The 19,175-nt window shown below is 39.3% G+C and overlaps 2 protein-coding genes and 1 long non-coding RNA gene across 4 annotated transcripts in view; 1 reads left to right on the top strand and 2 right to left on the bottom strand.

The window, feature by feature from the left end:
• LOC136246993 (spectrin beta chain, non-erythrocytic 1-like) overlaps positions 1 to 19,175 on the bottom strand; it is a 177,405-nt gene that overhangs the window by 56,228 nt on the left and 102,002 nt on the right. The gene's annotated exons all lie outside the window — the stretch shown is intronic.
• The window catches only part of LOC136246996 (spectrin alpha chain, non-erythrocytic 1-like), a 51,164-nt gene that overhangs the window by 26,249 nt on the left and 5,740 nt on the right, over positions 1 to 19,175 (bottom strand). The gene's annotated exons all lie outside the window — the stretch shown is intronic.
• On the top strand, positions 13,846 to 14,219 carry LOC136246793 (uncharacterized). Its single transcript, XR_010696838.1, has 3 exons — positions 13,846 to 13,949; positions 13,999 to 14,043; positions 14,095 to 14,219. It is a non-coding gene; the product is annotated as an uncharacterized lncRNA (long non-coding RNA).

The following is a 19,175-nucleotide window of genomic DNA, read 5'->3' on the forward strand; positions in this document are numbered from 1 at the left end:
ATTCTAGAGAATCTACCTGGTGAAACTAGGAAACACCTTGCCAGAGAATGTACTGATGGTGAGTGGACCTTTCAGAGTTTACAAGACGCAGTCCTTAAGGAAATCCATGTGTTTGAATCTGTGTTGAACATGCCTTCCCCGCCATCTCACACACCCACAGTGTCATTCCATGCTGGGACCAGAAGAATCACTACTCAACAAGCTGCAGGGGACCTCAAGAAGAGAGTCTGCATATACTGCAAGGACTCCCATGCCCCTATAGACTGTGAAGTTGTTCCTCAACCATCGAATAGGCTGGAGATAGTTCGTCAACACAACTTGTGCTTTAGTTGCCTTGCCCGACACAAAGTGTCACAATGTACTTCCAGAAATCAATGCCGCAAGTGTTCTAGAAAGCACCATACCAGCCTATGCAACCAACAAGGTGGAAGTAACAGCTTTAGCAATGCTAGTGATCACCAGAACAGCAGTAACACACCTGACACAGTTACCACTCCAACCACAACTGCAGGCATGACCACCATTGCTACCAGTGCTTCGTCATCCCTACACGTAGCTGGAGACAATGTTTGTTTATTGAAAACTGCTGTTGCCAATGTTTATGCTAACAACACAGGAATTGAAGCCAACATACTCCTTGACAAAGGCTCCCAAAGACCGTTTTTAACAGAATGCTTGGCTAGAAGCTTGCAGTTACAACCTGATCACACAGAAGACATCTGTCTAGCCTCATTTGGATCTTCAACTGGTTTAGTAAGAAGGTTAAATGTTGCTACAATTTTCTTGGAAACCATCACAGGGGACAAGCTGCCACTATCTGTTCTTTTGGTACCTGCCATTGCAGCCCCCATACAGAACACTTCATGCTCTGCCATTGCCAACCTATACCTAACCTGAAGGGGCTCAAACTTGCTAACCCATTAACATCTGGAGAGAAATTCAATATCACACTCTTGATTGGTGCTGATTATTACTGGCAGGTGGTAGAGGATCAGATAGTCAGAAGACAAGGTCCCATAGCAATGAAATCAAAGCTTGGCTACTTGTTATCAGGACCATTGACACTGTCAACCAAGCAGTCTGAGAATCATGCAGCCAGTGTCCTTCACATCTCCACACAATCAGTGCAACAATCTAATTTGTTTTGGAACATGGAATCCACGGCTACTTCACCTGCCTCAGTTGACTCAGATAAGGCATTCATGACTGAGTACCAGAGTACTTGTATAAGTCGTCAAGTAGACGGTTCTTATATGGCACAGTTTCCCTGGAAGCCAAACCACCCTCCCTTGTCTACCAATCGAACATTGTGTGAAAAGAGGACACGAGCACTGGCTCGTCGACTAGCAATGTCACCAGATTTGCTCAATGCATACAGCACAATACTCAATGACCAAGAACGATGGGGTTCATAGAGAAGATCAATTCACCACCAGTCACTTCCAGATGTCACTACATCCTGCATCATGCGGTTAAGAAGGACTCGCCAACCACCCCAATCAGAATCGTATATGATTGTAACTGTCACCAGTCTAACATCTCACCCAGTCTTAACGACTGTCTTCAAGTTGGTGCCCCATATCTTCAAGATTTGTGGTCAATCATCGTACGATTCCGACTTCACAAGTTTGCAATATCTACGGATATTGAGAAGGCATTTTTACACATCCGTCATCATGATGATGATAGGGATTTTACTAGATTTCTGTGGCTGTCCGATCCCTCAGACTCAGAAAGTGAGTTGGTTGTATATCAATTTTGTGTTGTACTGTTTGGTGCTACGTGCTCACCGTTCATTTTGAACTCAGTTATTCACCATCACTTATCACATTACACTTCCCCCATAGCACAAGACATGCTCTATAGTCTGTATGTGGATAATATTATGTCAGGCTGTGATACAGAAGATGTCATTATGTACTACACAATTTCACGGAATATCATGAAGGAGGCCAAGTTCAATCTCAGAAGCTGGTCATCCGACAGTGAATTGCTTACAGCTAAGGCTTCACAGGACAAGGTAGCAGCCGACTCTACTGATGTCAATGTATTGGGTTGAAATGGAATGTCCTAACTGACACCCTCTCCTTGACTCCAAGATCCCCTTATCCAACCACAACAACCTAGTCACGAAGCGCAAGGTCCTGCGTGAATCATATGCTATATTTGATCCCTTGGGATTAATATCAGTCACCATTAAGGCCAGAATTTTCATTCAGAATCTGTGGCAGCAACAACTACAATGGGATGAACCTTTACAGCAGGATGACCAAGACCAGTGGTTGACCATCACCAAGGAGATAGGAGAAGCCACTTCTACTTCCATCGATAGACAATATTTTACTGAGAACACCCAATCATCTCGTCAGCTTCACATGTTCACAGATGCCAGCATGAAGGCTTACAGTGCAGTAGCCTTCCTTTGTAATAAGTCCAGCACCAGTTTTGTGATGTCCAAGGCAAGAGTAGCACCACTTAAACAATTGACACTACCCAGACTAGAACTCATGGGTGCACTTACTGGTGCCAGACTAAGCTACTTCATCTCCCAGGCATTAGACTTACCACCATCAACTGTGCATTTGTGGTCCGACAGCCAAATAGTCCTTTATTGGCTAAAGAGTCAGAAGAAACTGCATCATTTTGTATCACATCGGGTGACAAAAACCTGTCAGCTTACTTCTACTGCTACATGGAAGTATTGTCATACAGAAGAAAACCCTGTGGACTTACTAACCAGGGGTATCACCGTAGTACAGATGCAGTCATCCCTATTTTGGCATCATGGACCACAGTGGCTAACTAATTGCAATAACTGGCCTGTTTGGCAACCAACAGCAACACTTCACTTGCAAGCAGCAGCAATAACAACTTCAGAGTTTGCTCCATTCATGTCCTCACCTCCCTGTAATGGTCTACACAAGATCATAGATTTGGATAACTATAGTACCCTTGAAAGAGCCGTGAAAGTTACAGCCTTGTGTTACGCTTTGTTGCCAACCTGAAGTCGAAGGATACCAAGCAGACTGGGCCACTCACAGCAGTTGAGCTACATGCAGCCAAGATGAAGTGGGTCAAAGACTGTCAGCAACAGGCATACTATAATGAGTTTACCAACATGTGTTCTCATTCATCAGCCCCCAAACGGCTACCTCTTGTGAGACAACTCCATCTTTTTATTGATGAAGATGACTTCATTTGCTGTGGTGGGAGGATCCACAATGCACCTTTGTGCCAGACAACCAGGTTTCCATACTTGCTTCCTCCAAAGCACCCACTCACAGCAATGATTATCCACAATGCCCATGTCAGGTTGTTTCATGCTGGAACCAACAGCATAGTAACAGCTATTCGGCAGACTTTTGGATTCCTAAAGTAAGACAGCGTGTCAGGTCACTTTTACGAAGTTGTACTATCTGCAAGAGACATGGTGGAAGACCTTATCCACTCCCTGATTCCCCACCACTCCCAGAAATGAGGATTCGTGATATGGCACCATTTACTGTGACTGGAATCAACTTTATGGGTGCTCTTTATGTACAGATGAATGGTGTAGAGAGTAAAGTCTACATCTGTCTATTTACATGTGCCACGACAAGAGGAGTGCATCTGGAGATCGTGATGGACCTCACCACTGATACCTTCCTCCTAGCCCTTAGAAGATTTATTTATTTATTTGTAATGTACAGGACTCAGAATTGAGTATATGGTACATGTAAACATGAAAGTGATTAGTTAAATAAGTAATTTTCTAAAAGTGCTTTGAATTTGTCCAAGTCTGGTGATGTAAAAATATGTTCTGGGAGGGTGTTCCAAAGTCGGATGGTGGAGGGAAAGAAGGAGTGTAGGTACGTGTTAGTTCTGGCTGCCAGGTGTATGAATCTCACACTGTGACCGCGGGTGGTTGTAGATGATTGGATAAGATGGTCATGTGGTACTATATAAGGTTATTGGATAATTTTATAAAACATATATAACTTGGCTTGATTTCTTCTGAGCTCTAAAGTTGGCCAGTTCAGGTGGTTTAGCATTAATGTTATACTAGCTGTTCGGTTGAAGTTGTTATGCACAAACCTCGCTGAGCAACGTTGGACCATTTCAATTCTATTTACATCTCCAACTAGATGTGGAGACCAGACAGTTGAAGCATACTCAAGTGTAGGGCAGATGTAAGTAGTGTAACAAGCTGACTTGACAGACGGTTGGCACTGATTTAAGTTTCTTTGCAAGAAGGCTCTAGTTGAATTGGCTTTGTTGGTTATCAAGATTTGCAAGTAGAAAATCACTGCCACGGATTATTGTTTTGGATAATGGTTCTACATACCTCTCAGCAACAGAGGAATTAAGAGAATTACTGTCATCAAGGAGACTAGCAGAGTCATTAGGTAAACGTGGAATAGTGTGGAAATTCATAGCTACCAAAACGTGCACCTTGGTACGGAGGTTGGTGGAAATGTTTGATCGGATTAACGAAGACTGTGTTGAAGAAAATGCTGGGAAGAGCTAATGTTTCATTGATGGTGCTGGAAACACTAGTTGTGGAAGTAGAAGCGGTCCTTAATGATAGGCCCCTGACATACCGTAGGCGGGAAAAGTTACGCATGGGAAAAGTTTCGCGAATGGCACTCTACTCTGTATACCGGCGGAAAAGTTTCGCGATGCTGATTGTGCTTACTTCTTACTGTACAAATGCAAGCCTGTAGACAGTGTAGCAAGTTAACCGATGTAAAATTTTCACGATGGTTATTGCAATCGCGAAATTCGCGAAACTTTTCCCACGCGTAACTTTTCCCTCCTACGGTACACACCATCAGAGTGCAATGATATGGATCCTTTGACCCCAGCACACTTGCTCTATGGCAGGAGAATAACCTCTCTCCCCTGTGAATTTGTTGAAGATTATGAAGTGGACGATCCAACCTTTGGTGACGAGTCAAGTGTAAGAAGACTAGCTAAACGACAGGTACTGACACTGCAACACTTCAAGTCCAGGTGGAGGCATGAATATCTCACCTCTTTACGAGAGTACCACAAGCAGACTACTGGCTATTATTATTATTATTATTGTTTACTGAGCAGTCAGTCCTGCTGGTGTGCTCAGGAATCACATAAACAAATACATTAGGTATAATAATATGATTGGAGTCTAGCTGTAAATAGATCAGTATCTGCAATTTCAATTGTATCAGTAGGTAGTATGTTCCACTCGTTTATTGTTCTTGAGAAATAGCTGTTTTGGTATGCCGTGGTGGATGAGGTAGGCAAAATATAGTGAAGATGATGGTATTGTCTTGTTGGTCGTGTTTTTGGTAAGTAATAATGAGGAATTTGGAGTGATAACTGTTGGTAGTGTATCTTATGCAATATTTTTAACCTAGATAATTTCCAACGAATAGAGAAACTGAACTGAATCTGCCATAGTCATTCAACACCCAGCGCGCTGCTCTTCGTTGTATTTTCTCTAACTCTGAAATATCTCCAACGTGGTAGGGATCCCAGACAGCAGATGCATACTCTAGTTGTGGTTTCACCATTGTTAGGTAAGCTGATTCTTTAACTTGTTTTGAACATTTGCTTAGATTGGCTATGGTACAACCAAACAGAGAGTTACTGTTGGAGATGTGGTTTTGGTTCAAGATGATGGACCCCGAATCAACTGGAGGCTTGCTGTGGTAGGGGAGTTAATAGTAGGACGTGATGGCTTGGTGAGAGCTGCTCATATCAGAACTGTAAATGGTAGAACAAACAGACCCATCTCCAAGTTGTGTCCTCTAGTAGTGTGTTCCACTGAGACACAAACAGATGCCAGTTCAGAAGTGAGTACAGATCAGCTAGTCCCAACTGTTGTGGAGAGTCCAGCTGCAGACGCTACAGAAGTCAAGCCTACCCGACCTCAACGAGCATCCAAGAAGAAGGCTGAACAATAGATCTTGACATGGATTACAGACCTTGGCGGCCCGGAGGATGTCAGGAATTGACTGTAGTTAGTTATAGTGACTGTTAGTAGTTATTATTGTTATGATGTAATGTATCACGTGCGTGCAGTTAGAGTTAATATGGCGTCAGAGTGGTATCCACGAGCGTCGGCTTGATGATGATTATTATTATTATGATTATTATTATTACTAAGCAGTCAGCCCTGCTGGTGTGCTCAGATTTGCCCAAATACATGCAACACAATTACAATAATGATTGTAGTCCGGTTCTAAAAATGTCACCATCTGCAACTTCAATAAGATCTAGTGGTAAAGAGTTCCAATCATTAATTGTTTTTGAAAAATAACTATTTTGGTGTGCTGTTGATTTCACCGCGTGTCCGCTGTCGAGCCTTATACTCATCACCGCCCCCCTCCACACCTTGTATAACCGGGATTCGTTAAAAAGTTCGTGCATAGTTGTTGGGGTGAGCCAATATTTTCATTGCCAATGGTTTTATGTGTAATGTTAAACCCCCTACTTTGTACCATGAAAAAGGCCGTATTAAGCTGTTACATTTTACGTGAAAGTAGATGTCATGCTGGCCATTCCTGCTAGAACCGGGGAAAGGTTTAAAAGTTATCTGACGTTCCATGACAGAGCCTTGAAAACCTGCTTCCAGTGTAGACGCGTGTATCTTGTGAATAAAAAAATTTTTAAAAGTCGCTTAATTGTTGGATATGCGTTCCGTGAATAATTTCACACTTGGTGCTTCATCCAGCATCGTGGTAGCATATTATGTGAGGTCACTGGGAATCCTCAGTACTGAAGAAACATTCGTCAATTAGTACTCCAAGTGCCGAAAAATTAGTGCGCTTATAATAGAAACTTTCTTTCCTCTTGCCGAAATTTAGAGCACATTGCGTTCAAAGCACGGGGAGTGCCGAATATTTAGAGATGCCAAAATTTTAGGGAATCTACGGTAAGATGAATAAAAAAATTGGGAATTTTAAAATGGGAATAGGGATCGTGGAAAAAAGCCACGAAACAAGAAGAGATCGCTGGGGTGGTAATGTAAACCACAAATCCTTATTTTGACTCTGTCATAAATCTTTAGTTACATGCTCTGTCATTTTGAAGTGAGTCAAAATAGGGATTTGTGGTTTACATTACCACCAACAGAAAGTCAAAATAGGGGTTTGTGGTTTACATTACCACCCTAGCGATTCCTTCTTGTTTCGTGGCTTTTTTCAGCGATCCCTATTCCCATTTTAAAATTTCCAATTTTTTATTCATCTAGTTATTGTACTTTTTATTAATCCAGTAATGGATTATGAAGAAGACTGTTGTGATTAGTGTAATTTTGCATTCTGTATAGTAACACCGTCAACATTTCAGTACACACATGAAACTGATCAAATTGCAGTGTGCATACAGACTGAGAGTCTCCTAATATGAGCTACACTTCACATTACTGGTGCCTTTAATAGCTGTCAAAAGAATTGTTGTTATACACTTGACTGCATTATTAGAGTATTTACATGACTGCTCTATTAGAGTATTTAATCTGGATAACCCGCCCACGTACAATAATCACGGAGCGGAAAAATCCACCTTGCAACAAAGTCATCAGCCCAAATTAAGCTTCCTGGCAGATACTGAGTCTAATAAAGACATAATCTATTAGCCACAAGCAGTGCACACCAAAAAATTTAATTTTGAGTGTGATCTTGTATGGCTTCTTGAGCGTAATGGTGTTTTGGCAAGAAGAAACGGCCCGGTTTGGGCTGTTTCCATCTGAAAACGAAATCAAAAATAGGTCATAGACATGAAGAAGGACTCAGTAAGCATGGCTATATAGTTTTAGCACGAAAAAGTGGATAACTTTTGCTGTACATGAGTGAAACAAAATAATATTATTATTACATAACCAAGTAAGCGCTTATAATCTCTAATCGATAAGCACCCAAGTGATAAGAATAATAAGAAATGACGCCATAATGAATAATTAATTAATTAATGTACAGGACTAACTACGAAGTCCACAAATGAACTCACCAGGGTTGTGTTAGACGATACACGAACGTCAATATTAACTATGGGTTTTTTTGCCAGTGCCTTCGTTAATGAGTTAGGTTTTCTAATAGACGCCGTCCTTTCCAATTCTTAACAACCGGTTCAAACGCACCACGCGTTAGTTACTAGGCGTTCAACTCGTATAACCTGTTTGAGTAACTACGACCGCGTAGCACCAGTTTATATACACTGTGCGTAAAACCAAACATTGAACTCGTACAACCGGTTCGAGAACCAGGTTTGCAATGTACAAATTCCATAATAAGGCTTTATAGTGTATAATGATAACTGTTGCCCCTAGCAACCTGAATTTCTCATTATTTTTAGGTGATAATGTCTAAAGTAACTTCTCCAAATCTTGAAAGGATAGCATATATATGTCATAAGATATGACATTTTGAAATTTGTGGTTTTCCCATACATATCTATGTGAGAGGGCTACAGTTGCCCCTTCTGGGCAATCACAAAAATGAGGTATTTCAATGTATGTAAAAACCAAAAATTCTAAAGTACATATATTTCAATTTTACATAATTTGTAGGTGTGCACGTCAACAATAATCTCTCCAAGTTTTTAATGGATAGAGTATATAGGTCATAAGATACGACATTCTTCAAATCCCATGATTTGTGTGATTACCGAGAAGGGGCAACTGTTGCCCCTCTCATTGACAATGTATGGGAAAATTGCAACTTCAAAATGTTATCTCATGACTTGTATATGCTATCCTTTTAAAACTTGGAGAGGTGACTTAAGACATTGACACTTACAAATAATGTAAAATTTAGGTTGCTAGGGGCAACGGCTGACTTTTTCATTATTATGAAATTCGTCTATTCTTAGCAACCAGTTCATATGCGCTGCGCATTAAAATAAGCATTGGATACTACAAAATTCGACTCGGCGCTTCGACATGAAAACTCACCAGGTGGAGCTAGAGCAGCGTACTCATCGAGATACTGGTATGAGAGACACTCGATTAAACAAAGGGAGAATACACGAGCGTCTTACACGAAGACAACAGGCTGGAGTAGAAGGTTTTGTTCTATAATAGGACCATAGATCAAGACACACGGTAGTGTGTCGTGCGGCCCAAGAAGCCGGCGCGTAACACCCGTGAGTATATTGACAGGAAGAAAGAAAACGCAATTTTCGCACCTCCGTAGCTCTGTGCTTCCTTGATGAAACAAGACGAGTTTTGCTGTGGACATGCCCCCCAACTGCAGCACTCTACATTCCAAATTGGAGCGAAATCGCTTCGCGCGTTCCCGAGATATGCGACTTCAAAAATTGGCTGAGTTTCTTCGTTTTTTTTTTCTTCTTCTTCTTCTTATTTTTCTTTTTCTTGTCGCACACTTACAAAAACTGCTATAAAACTCGAACGCGTTATCCGATTGCCTTGAAATATAGCACACAGAAGGGGGGTATAAAGGCGCATCTCGGTACCAACTTTGGCTGGAATACCATAAACAGACAAAGAGTTATGAGCAATTACGCACGAAAAATAACACCAATATGTTGTCACGCCTACAGGGTAAACCGCGTATGGGAAGAAGCTGAAAATCGGTGGGTGAATAGGTTAACTATTGAACCTCGAACCTTTTGTGGTTTGAAAGAAATCGAGCTAAAAACCAGGAAGATACAGCGAAAAAATCAACAGTGTGTAACAATTACGCAATTGAGATTAGCTAATTTTTAATTTTTTTATTTTATTATTATTATTATTATTATGCTTGCCACGCCTATCTATCGTGTAGAGAGTTTAACTACAAACAAATCACCCTGTAGAAAGATCAGCTATAGAAGAAATCACCTTGTAGAGAGTTCAGCTACAAAGAAACCATCATGTAGAGAGTTCAGCTACAAACAAATCGGCCTGTAGAGAGATCAGCTAGAAGAAATTACCTTGTAGAGAGTTCAGCTACAAAGAAACAATCATGTAGAGAGTTCAGCTACAAAGAAACAATCATGTAGAGAGTTCAGCTGCAAACAAATCACCTGTAGAGAGTTCAGCTAGAAACAAGTCACCTTGTAGAGAGTTCAGCTAGAAGAAGTAACATTGTAGAGCTACAAAGAAGCTACCATGTAGAGTTCAGCTGCAAACAAATCACCCTGTAGAGAACTCAGCTACAAACAAATCGCCCTGTAGAAAGATTAGCTAGAAGAAGTTACCTTATAGGGAGTTCAGCTATGAACAGATCACCCTGTAGAGAGTTCAGCTACAAACAAATCACCCTGTAGAGAGTTAAGTTACAAAGAAACCACCATGTAGAGAGTTCAGCTGCAAAAAAAATCAATCACTCTGTAGAGAGTTCAGCTAGAAGAAGTCACCTTGTAGAGAGTTAAGCTGCAAATAAATCACCCTGTAGAGAATTCAGCTACAAACAAATCACCCTGTAGAAAGATCAGCTAGAAGAAGTTACCTTGTAGAGAGTTCAGCTACAAAGAAACCACCATGTAGAGAGTTCAGCTGCAAACAAATCACCTGTAGAGAGTTCAGCTAGAAGAAGTCACATTGTAGAGAGTTCAGCTACAATGAAACTCCCATGTAGAGAGTTCAGCTGCAAACAAATCACCCTGTAGAGAACTCAGCTACAAACAAATATGCAGTGAAAAAGATCAGCTAGAAGAAGTTACCTTGTAGAGAGTTCAGCTACAATGAAACCACCATGTAGAGAGTTCAGCTACAAACAAATCACCTGTAGAGAGTTCAGCTAGAAACAAGTCACCCTGTAGAGAGATCAGCTAGAAACAAGTCACCTTGTAGAGAGTTCAGCTAGAAGAAGTCACATTGTAGAGAGTTCAGCTACAAAGAAACCACCATTTAGAGAGTTCAGCTGCAAACAAATCACCCAGTAGAAAGTTCAGCTATGAACAGATCACCCTGTTGAGAGTTCAGTTAGAAACAAGGAATCCTGTAGAGAGATCACCTAGAAGTATCGCCTTGTAGAGTTCAGCTACAAACAAATCACCTGTAGAGAGTTCATCTACAAACAAATCACCCTGTAGAGAGATCAGCTAGAAGAAGTTACCTTGTAGGGATTTCAGCTACAAACAAATCACCCTGTAGAGAGTTCAGCTACAAAGAAACTATTCTGTAAAGAGCTCAGCTGCAAACAAATCACTTGTACAGAATTCAGCTACAAACAAATCGCCCTGTAGAGAGATCAGCTAGAAGAAATTACCTTGTAGATAGTTCAGCTACAAACAAATCACCCTGTAGAAAGATCAGTTAGAAGAAGTTACCTTGGAGAAAGTTCAGCTACAAAGAAACCATTTTGTAAAGAGCTCAGCTGCAAACAAATCACCTGTACAGAATTCAACTACGAACAAATCACCCTGTAGAGATCAGCTATAAGAAGTTACCTTGTAGATAGTTCAGCTACAAACAAACCTCCCTGTAGAGAGATCAGCTAGAAGAAATTACCTTGTAGAGAGTTCAGCTACAAAGAAACCACCATGTAGAGAGTTCAGCTGCAAAGAAATCACCCTGTAGAAAATTCTGCCAGAAACAAATTGCCCTGTAGAAAGATCAGTTAGAAGAAGTTACCTTTTAGAGAGTTCAGCTACAAAGAAACCATTCTGTAAAGAGCTCAGCTGCAAACAAATCACCTATACAAAATTCAGCTACAAACACATCACCCTGTAGAGAGATCAGCTAGAAGAAGTTACCTTGTAGATCGTTCAGCTACAAACAATTCACCCTGTAGAGAGAGCAATTAGAAGAAGTCACCTTGTAGAGTGTTCAGTTACAAAGAAACCACCATGGAGATTTCTGTAATCAATATATGTGACCGGATTTGCGAAAAGGGGTCTTCCACACACATCCAATTCCGTAAATGTTGGAGACCATAACTCAGTGTTCAAGTAACATATTAACCTGAACATTTCACCATGTATTCAGCTATAGTGGTGCTCACCACTGCCCAAATATCAAGGCAATAGCTCTTTCCAATCTGAAGTTATCAATTGTCAAAGTTGGCAAATTGGACCCCTTTTCGCAAATCCGGTCACATATGTATTATACAGTATATATAATTTGTACATTTACTGATAAAATATTTAAAGTACATCTACTTCATCTTTTCTTCTTCCTGTAGTAAAGAAAAAAACATAGGTTAAAAAAGTCCCAAAGCTGGCCATAGGCCGGCTTTGGGGTATACAAATACAAAAAGAAATGAAATCTAATCCAAAACAGCCAAGCTGTAAAAAAAGTGTGCGGCCCTCAGAAAGGCTATGGTGAAAAAAGATGTGAAATCCAAGGTGGCGGCCAAGAAATGGCTGTGATGGTAGGTTAGTGGTAAAAATTTTAATAACGACAATTCAGGTGAATTTTTGTGAAGCGGCACAAAAATTCACCTGAATTGTCATTATTAAAATTTTTACCACTAACCTACCATCACAGCCATTTCTTGGCCGCCACCTTGGATTTCACATCTTTTTTCACCATAGCCTTTCTGAGGGCCGCACACTTTTTTTACAGCTTGGCTGTTTTGGATTAGATAATATAGTACATGATAGGACTTAGATTGTGTGAATTTCTTTTAAACCGTTTCCCCTAGGTTAACCGGGAAACTTTTGTTATTACGAAATTCCTCCTAAAAGGGTGGGGCCTAAAAGGTAGCACCATAGATAATATACGAACATGGATTGGAAAAGCCTGTGAAATTATTTACCTATCCTAGTTACGGTGCACCAATACATTGGAAAATTTGTTGAAATGTACTGGGTGGCTGTTTGGCTTTCTCTTGCTTGTTTGAAGGTTAGTTTCAAGGCGTGGACATTCCTTTTACATTGTTTATTGTGTAACATTTTGTACTGAACAAGAACACAGCTTGTCTGTGGACATTGGAGGGAATATCATTGGCGACAGGTGGATACTGGCAGGTACGCGTTAGCAAATATTTCAGCAGCATCATTACCAGCTATCTTAACATAGCCTCTATGCCACAACCAAATAAATGTTTGATAGAATGAAATGAATTTTTAGCCAAAGACTTGTTCGACTTCGGTAAAACAATTGCCCAAAATAGTGCCTGTTTTCTGTTGTCTTATCCAAACAGTCTGAGTATACAGTGAAACATTGGATATCTGGTTAGCTAAAGCCACTCTACCTGCTACAAGTGAAGCTAAGAATAGCAAACAAACGATACTGCACTTTTTATTTCTTCAGGAAATTTGCCCAACCATTATGAAACACTATACTTCACCTTTAACTTGCATCTTGTTACGCTGTTGATTGCTACTCGCCAGTGTCCATAACCAGTCCTGCCTCCAATTAGTGTAGGTGCTTTGTAACCCAGCTGTAACCAATAAACACGTATTTGTAGCTTACAAGAAGTGCAAAATGTTCCACCTGTAACGCCTGTAAACATTTCGCGCACCATAACGAGGATGGTCTATGACGTCACTACATAAATAATATGGGCGTTTCCAATCCATGGTTCGTATATTATCTATGGTAGCACAGGACGATGTCAAACACAAAAATTTTGTTAATTATTTAATTAATGGAACCATATAAATAGTGGGGCCCTTGGGGTGGAGTGGGAGGGCTAGGGGATTGAAGCCCTCCTCGGGCAAATTTTTTTTTTGGGACCAGTTCTGACTTAGAAATTTTTCTGAATATAAAATACTGAAATATCCGAGATAGTATGCGACATTGATTAGTAAAATCCTTTCCCATCGAAACATTAGAGCCGTTCATACGGGTGAGTGTGCCCTGCTGTAAAGCGTTGCTAACAGTGATAATGAGTATCGATGAAGTGATTGATTTAGACTCGGATTTATAAGTTAGTAAAAAAAGCATGGGCTTAGTTTGAGTACGCGTTTAGTGAGCCTATAATTTAGCAGAGGAATTCGTGAATTCATAGTGAATTGTTTTCTTTCGGTAGGGAGAGCTACAGAGGGAAACCGATGTTTTTAATACTATGCTGGGAGGAATGCTAACTGATGAAGTGAGGGATTATGTTCTGTTGATACATATTTACAGATGTATTGTTAAAGGTGATACGAAGATATTTGAATCTTATGCAGGTGGAAGCAAAGAAGGTACATTAAATGGTCAAACCTGCGGTAGCTAACATCTTACTTTTCCTGTAGAATGGAAAGGATGTAGTCATTTTTACATCATTTATGGTAGAAAAGCTACAACGGAGTGGAGCAAACTCACTGTGTAGTTGGTTTAAGAAGGTACTAGCTACCTATAGTGTATACCTCTTTGAAATACCCAAGTTGATACAAAAGTCACTTACGGCATCTTGGGTTTTATTTTAGAATTTATTAATATGATAGTAACTTTCAAATTGGTATGGCCTACTTATACAGAGCATGGCATTACAACCATCTCATTATTGAGTGGGGCAAAAAAGAATGTAAAGCGATGGTTAGTTTTTGACAAGTGCCAAATCATATAGTAGTGTACACATAGTTGTATTATATAGTGACTTATTGCAACGGCTGGGCAAGCACCATGGATAATATATGTGACCCGCTGAGCGAAAACCCAACTAGTTTGTATTTTTGCCAAACTTCTTTTTATAACTTCTTTGTTATCCACAGGGTAAAACCAATGGGCTGTCAAAGTTTTAGCCTTAACTGATGGAAAGTTGTGGAGTTATAGCGATAGACAACAGAAAGAACAAAGCAATCAATTTGCATAGGGAAAAATTACAGGTGCTAAAATAATCAATCATAACTCGTGAAGGAAACAAGCTAGGAAGATGGGACTTTGCTCATTGTATTCATGATGAATTGGGGCATTTAGCAAGGTGTAGTGTTTGGCCTCAGTGCACCCATGCATTTAACAAAGAAGGCTGTTTTAGCTTAGAAACGGTGATGTTTACGTAATATTTTACCGCAACGTAAACAAACGGCCATAACCATAACTCAGCTTTGCTTCATGTCACTAAAACGAAACAAAGATATTCTTACTCACCATTAATAGGCGAATCGGTTGGTCACTTAGTTTGCTCGATTTGGGCTTTGTTTCAGTGTTAACTGAAGCAATTGAAAAGTGCGTAAAATTATTTTTGTAGTACACGTTTTTTACCCAATGTATTTCAATGCAGTTTTTCTCAAAAACAGAATTATGCAAACTAGGCGGGTTTGCGCTCAGCTGGTCACATATGTTACACGTGGATTGGAAATGACCCATATAAATTACACGAAACGGTGACATTTCCTGTAATAAATTTGCAGGGCAAACTTAAGTAAAGCTAGCCATTTACGCAGAGGAAGGTGACGTTTTATTCAAAACTGATTCTACTAGATATCATTCTTCTGAGAAAGGATAACAGAATATAGAGCCCTCGCTTGAGTTTATGTGAATGAGAGTCAGTAGTTTCCATTGCCAGTGGTAAAGTAGCCCAAGTGTTATGCCTCACACAATGCCGACTTACCACATAGTAGTGCTATTAACACAGAACAAATGCTACTTCTTCATATGCGTTAATTAAGCTAGTCTAAGTACATGCTTCCACCACCATGATTTGTCTACACAAACATGCTTTCTCAAACAAATATGGCACATCAAATGCCATTACATCCAATATTAATCAGCAGAGGACAAATATATGATTTCATGAAAAACCAAATAAGACTGCGTCTGTTAGAGAATACTCCTTTTCTACACTGATCTTCTCTACCAACTTCGTATAATATCGTGACATATATATCAAGGACTACATACCACTCGTAATACATTTTATGTGTGCGTTTATTATATGTTGCTGTGGCAAGTACTATATATAGCTGATTATCACCTTGAAATGGACAAAGCATTCAAAATTACTAGATCATTAGATCATAGATCATTACAATCTCTCAATGTTTGTAATTTCAACTAGCCATTCTGGCGGTGGTCTTCCCTTAGGGGTATTAATAACATCTGATGAAAAAGCACCAACTTTAGAAGCTTCACTAGCATCTTTCTGTGGAATACTACCTGATAAAGCATTTTTTGGTCAAGGTCCTTCAACTGGTCCACAAATAATAATGAGTGATGACAGTTCATCACAAAGCCTAGCAGTTACAGCGACATGGCCTAAGGCAAGACAGCTTCTGTGTGTCTTTCATGTGCTTCAAAGTTTTTGGACCTGGCTTTATGATGGAAAACATCACATTCCTGCTAATCATCGGCAGCCATTGATGTTGAAAGTTAAAGATCTTGTTTATGCCAAAACTGAGCAGCAGCTCTGTAGCAAATACACAGAACTTCTGAAAGACAAAACAGTTAAACTTTATCCACAATTCATTGAGCATGTCAATACTCACTGGTCAAGGAAGGAAAAATGGTCTATATGTTATCGAGAACATCTACTGGTGCGAGGGAATCACACAAATAATTATGCAGAATCTGGCATAAAGATTATGAAAGAACTTGTTTTTTCACGTATCAAAGCATACAATTTGATTGAAATGATATCTTTTGTTGTTGATTCAATGGATTTGTACTACAAACGCAAACTTCTTCACCTTGCCAATAATCGCATTGAATGTTGCATTAGCCTTCGCTTTTGTGGAATGAAGTCAAGTACAATTGCAAAGGAGAATATTGCACCAACTGAAGATCCAAATGTGTTAATGGTAGATAGTCAAACATCTCGTGGAGTTGTTTACACCGTTGACATGCAGCTTAGTGTTTGCACCTGTCCTCTTGGAAGTGACGGGTCTCCTTGTTCACATCAAGCGGCAATTACAAAACACTTTCACTATGCGTCATGCAATAGTATTCCATCTATGTTTCCAGAGAAAAGGCAAGAATTAGCAATGATTGCTCTAGGAGATAAAGTTGTACAAGATTTAAGCTATTATTCTTCTTTGCACCAGAAGGCTGATGAATCTTTCAAGTGTCAATCCACTGTAGATTGTGTAGAAGAGACCACATTTGATTTTTCATCTAATTCCTGGAAGATAATTAAAGAAGATGCATTAGATGATACACTTGATGATAGCCAATACTTGGTTATGCCAAGCAATATCGACAGTCGTAGTACTGTCAGTATACTTGATACACAACAGTGTGGTTCTACTTCTTTGCTTCAGGATATTGAATTTGTATTCAATGACCTGAAGGAACGTGTGAAATCTGACTCAGATAACCATCTAAGCACAGGAGTTAAAAAATTTTGTGAAAGGTACAAAAAAAATGCTACAACAAAGCCCTAACTACAACACACTAACATCTGCATTTCACAAGTTTGGTTGGGTATTCGGTGGTACTATTACCAGACAAGTAGGAGCGTTACGACATGGTAGGAGAATTTCTGTTCAAGCAACAGCTGCAGGTCGTCGTCGCAAGACTCTTTCACGTGGAAAATAAAGGACTCAGTTAGGAAGGCCAGTTAAACTTGAAAGCTCGACTCAGCGTACAAAAGGTGGAGCCGTCAGCTGTTATAATATTCCTGCAAGAAATTCAAAGCCTCCAAAAAGGCTGCATTCTTTTAGTACAAATGTACAATTAGGCCAGCAAAATGCTGGAAAATGGTGACTTCCTGAGCAAATTGATCGTTACATTGGTATAGTGTATTTTAGTGTTATAGTAATACTTATTTACAATAACACTAAAACAAACTGGTTAACACTTAATAAACTAATAACAAACTAAAAAACTAATAACACAAACTAATAACAAACTAATAACACTTATTTACTTATAACACAAACAAATAACAAAAACAAAAAACAAACTAATAATAACACAAACTAATAACAAACTAATAACACTTATTTACTTATTTATTTATTGTAATACTTACTTACTTATTCTATATCTAATCAAAAACAGCCAAGCTGTAAAAAAAGGAGTGCAGCCCTTGAAAAGGCTATGGTGAAAAAAAAGTGAAATCCAAGGTGGCGGCCAAGAAATGGCTGTGATGGTAAAAATTTTAATAATGACAATTCAGGTGAATTTGGTGCCGCTTGGTCAATTGGCACAAAATTCACCTGAATTGTCGCTATTAAAATTTTTACCATTAACCTACCATCACAGCCATTTCTTGGCCGCCACCTTGGATTTCACATCTTTCTTCACCATAGCCTTTTCAAGGGCCGCACTCCTTTTATTACAGCTTGGCTGTTTTTGATTAGATTTCACTTCTTTTTGTATTTGTATACCCCAAAGCCGGCCTATGGCCAGCTTTGGGGCTTTTTAACCTATATTTTTTTCTTTACCACAGGAAAAAGAAAAAGATGAAGCAGATTTTATAAATACTTTAACTCATTCTGATTTATCAGTAAATATACAAATTATATATATAATGCATATATGTGACCCTATTTTGGAAAACCATACATTTGGGCACATGCAAAATTTGTGGGAATACTCAATTGAAAATTTCAGCGATTTTTTTAAAATTAACTTTTTTACATATTCTGATAAAGCAACTATTAAGCCTTCTTGCTGTGAAATTTCACACCCATAGCTTCTTTATTCTAGGAGATATACTCAATTATATAAGGCCGTGTAGTAGTTTAATTCACAATGCGTGGGACAGCAATTAACTTACAAATTGGGTGATTTTTTCATTCCCAAAACCAAACATTTTCTTGTCTTTAGACAATAATACAAGTGATTTAATTGAGGAAAAGCACAAAGAACACATGATTAAACTCTCAAGGATCTCTTTTCATCCATTTTAGATTGTGAGAAAGGAGACCTTTGTCAACAAAGTGATTTGTCATCAATTTGTCACACCTGATCACTATACAGTTCTATATACTGATAGTGAAAAGTTAGTTTGTTATGTATTATAGTAAATTATCCATATCTTTGGAATGCTTCAATGTATCAACACAAAATTTTCACACAAGGTAGATAACCACTCAGTGCTTCATTGTAGCTATCAAAAAGAAAATTGGACTATGTGCCCAAATGTATGGTATTCCAAAATAGGTTCACATATTTTTTACATGTAAATTAATCCCCACAGGATAATTTGCAGCTGATCTCTCTACTGGGTGACTTGAAATGTAGCTGAACTCTCTACAGGGTGATTTGCTTGTACGTAGATGAACTCTTTACAGGATTCTCTCTACAGGGTGACTTGACTCTAGCTGAACTCTCTGCAGGGTTATCTGTTAGTAGTTGAATTCTCTACAGGGTGATTTGTTTGCAGCTGAACTCTCTACAAGGTAACTTCTTCCAGCTGATCTGTATACAGGGTGACTTGTTTCTAGCTGGT

The sequence above is a fragment of the Dysidea avara genome, chromosome 2 (assembly GCF_963678975.1).
Source record: "Dysidea avara chromosome 2, odDysAvar1.4, whole genome shotgun sequence".
Lineage (NCBI taxonomy): Eukaryota > Metazoa > Porifera > Demospongiae > Dictyoceratida > Dysideidae > Dysidea > Dysidea avara.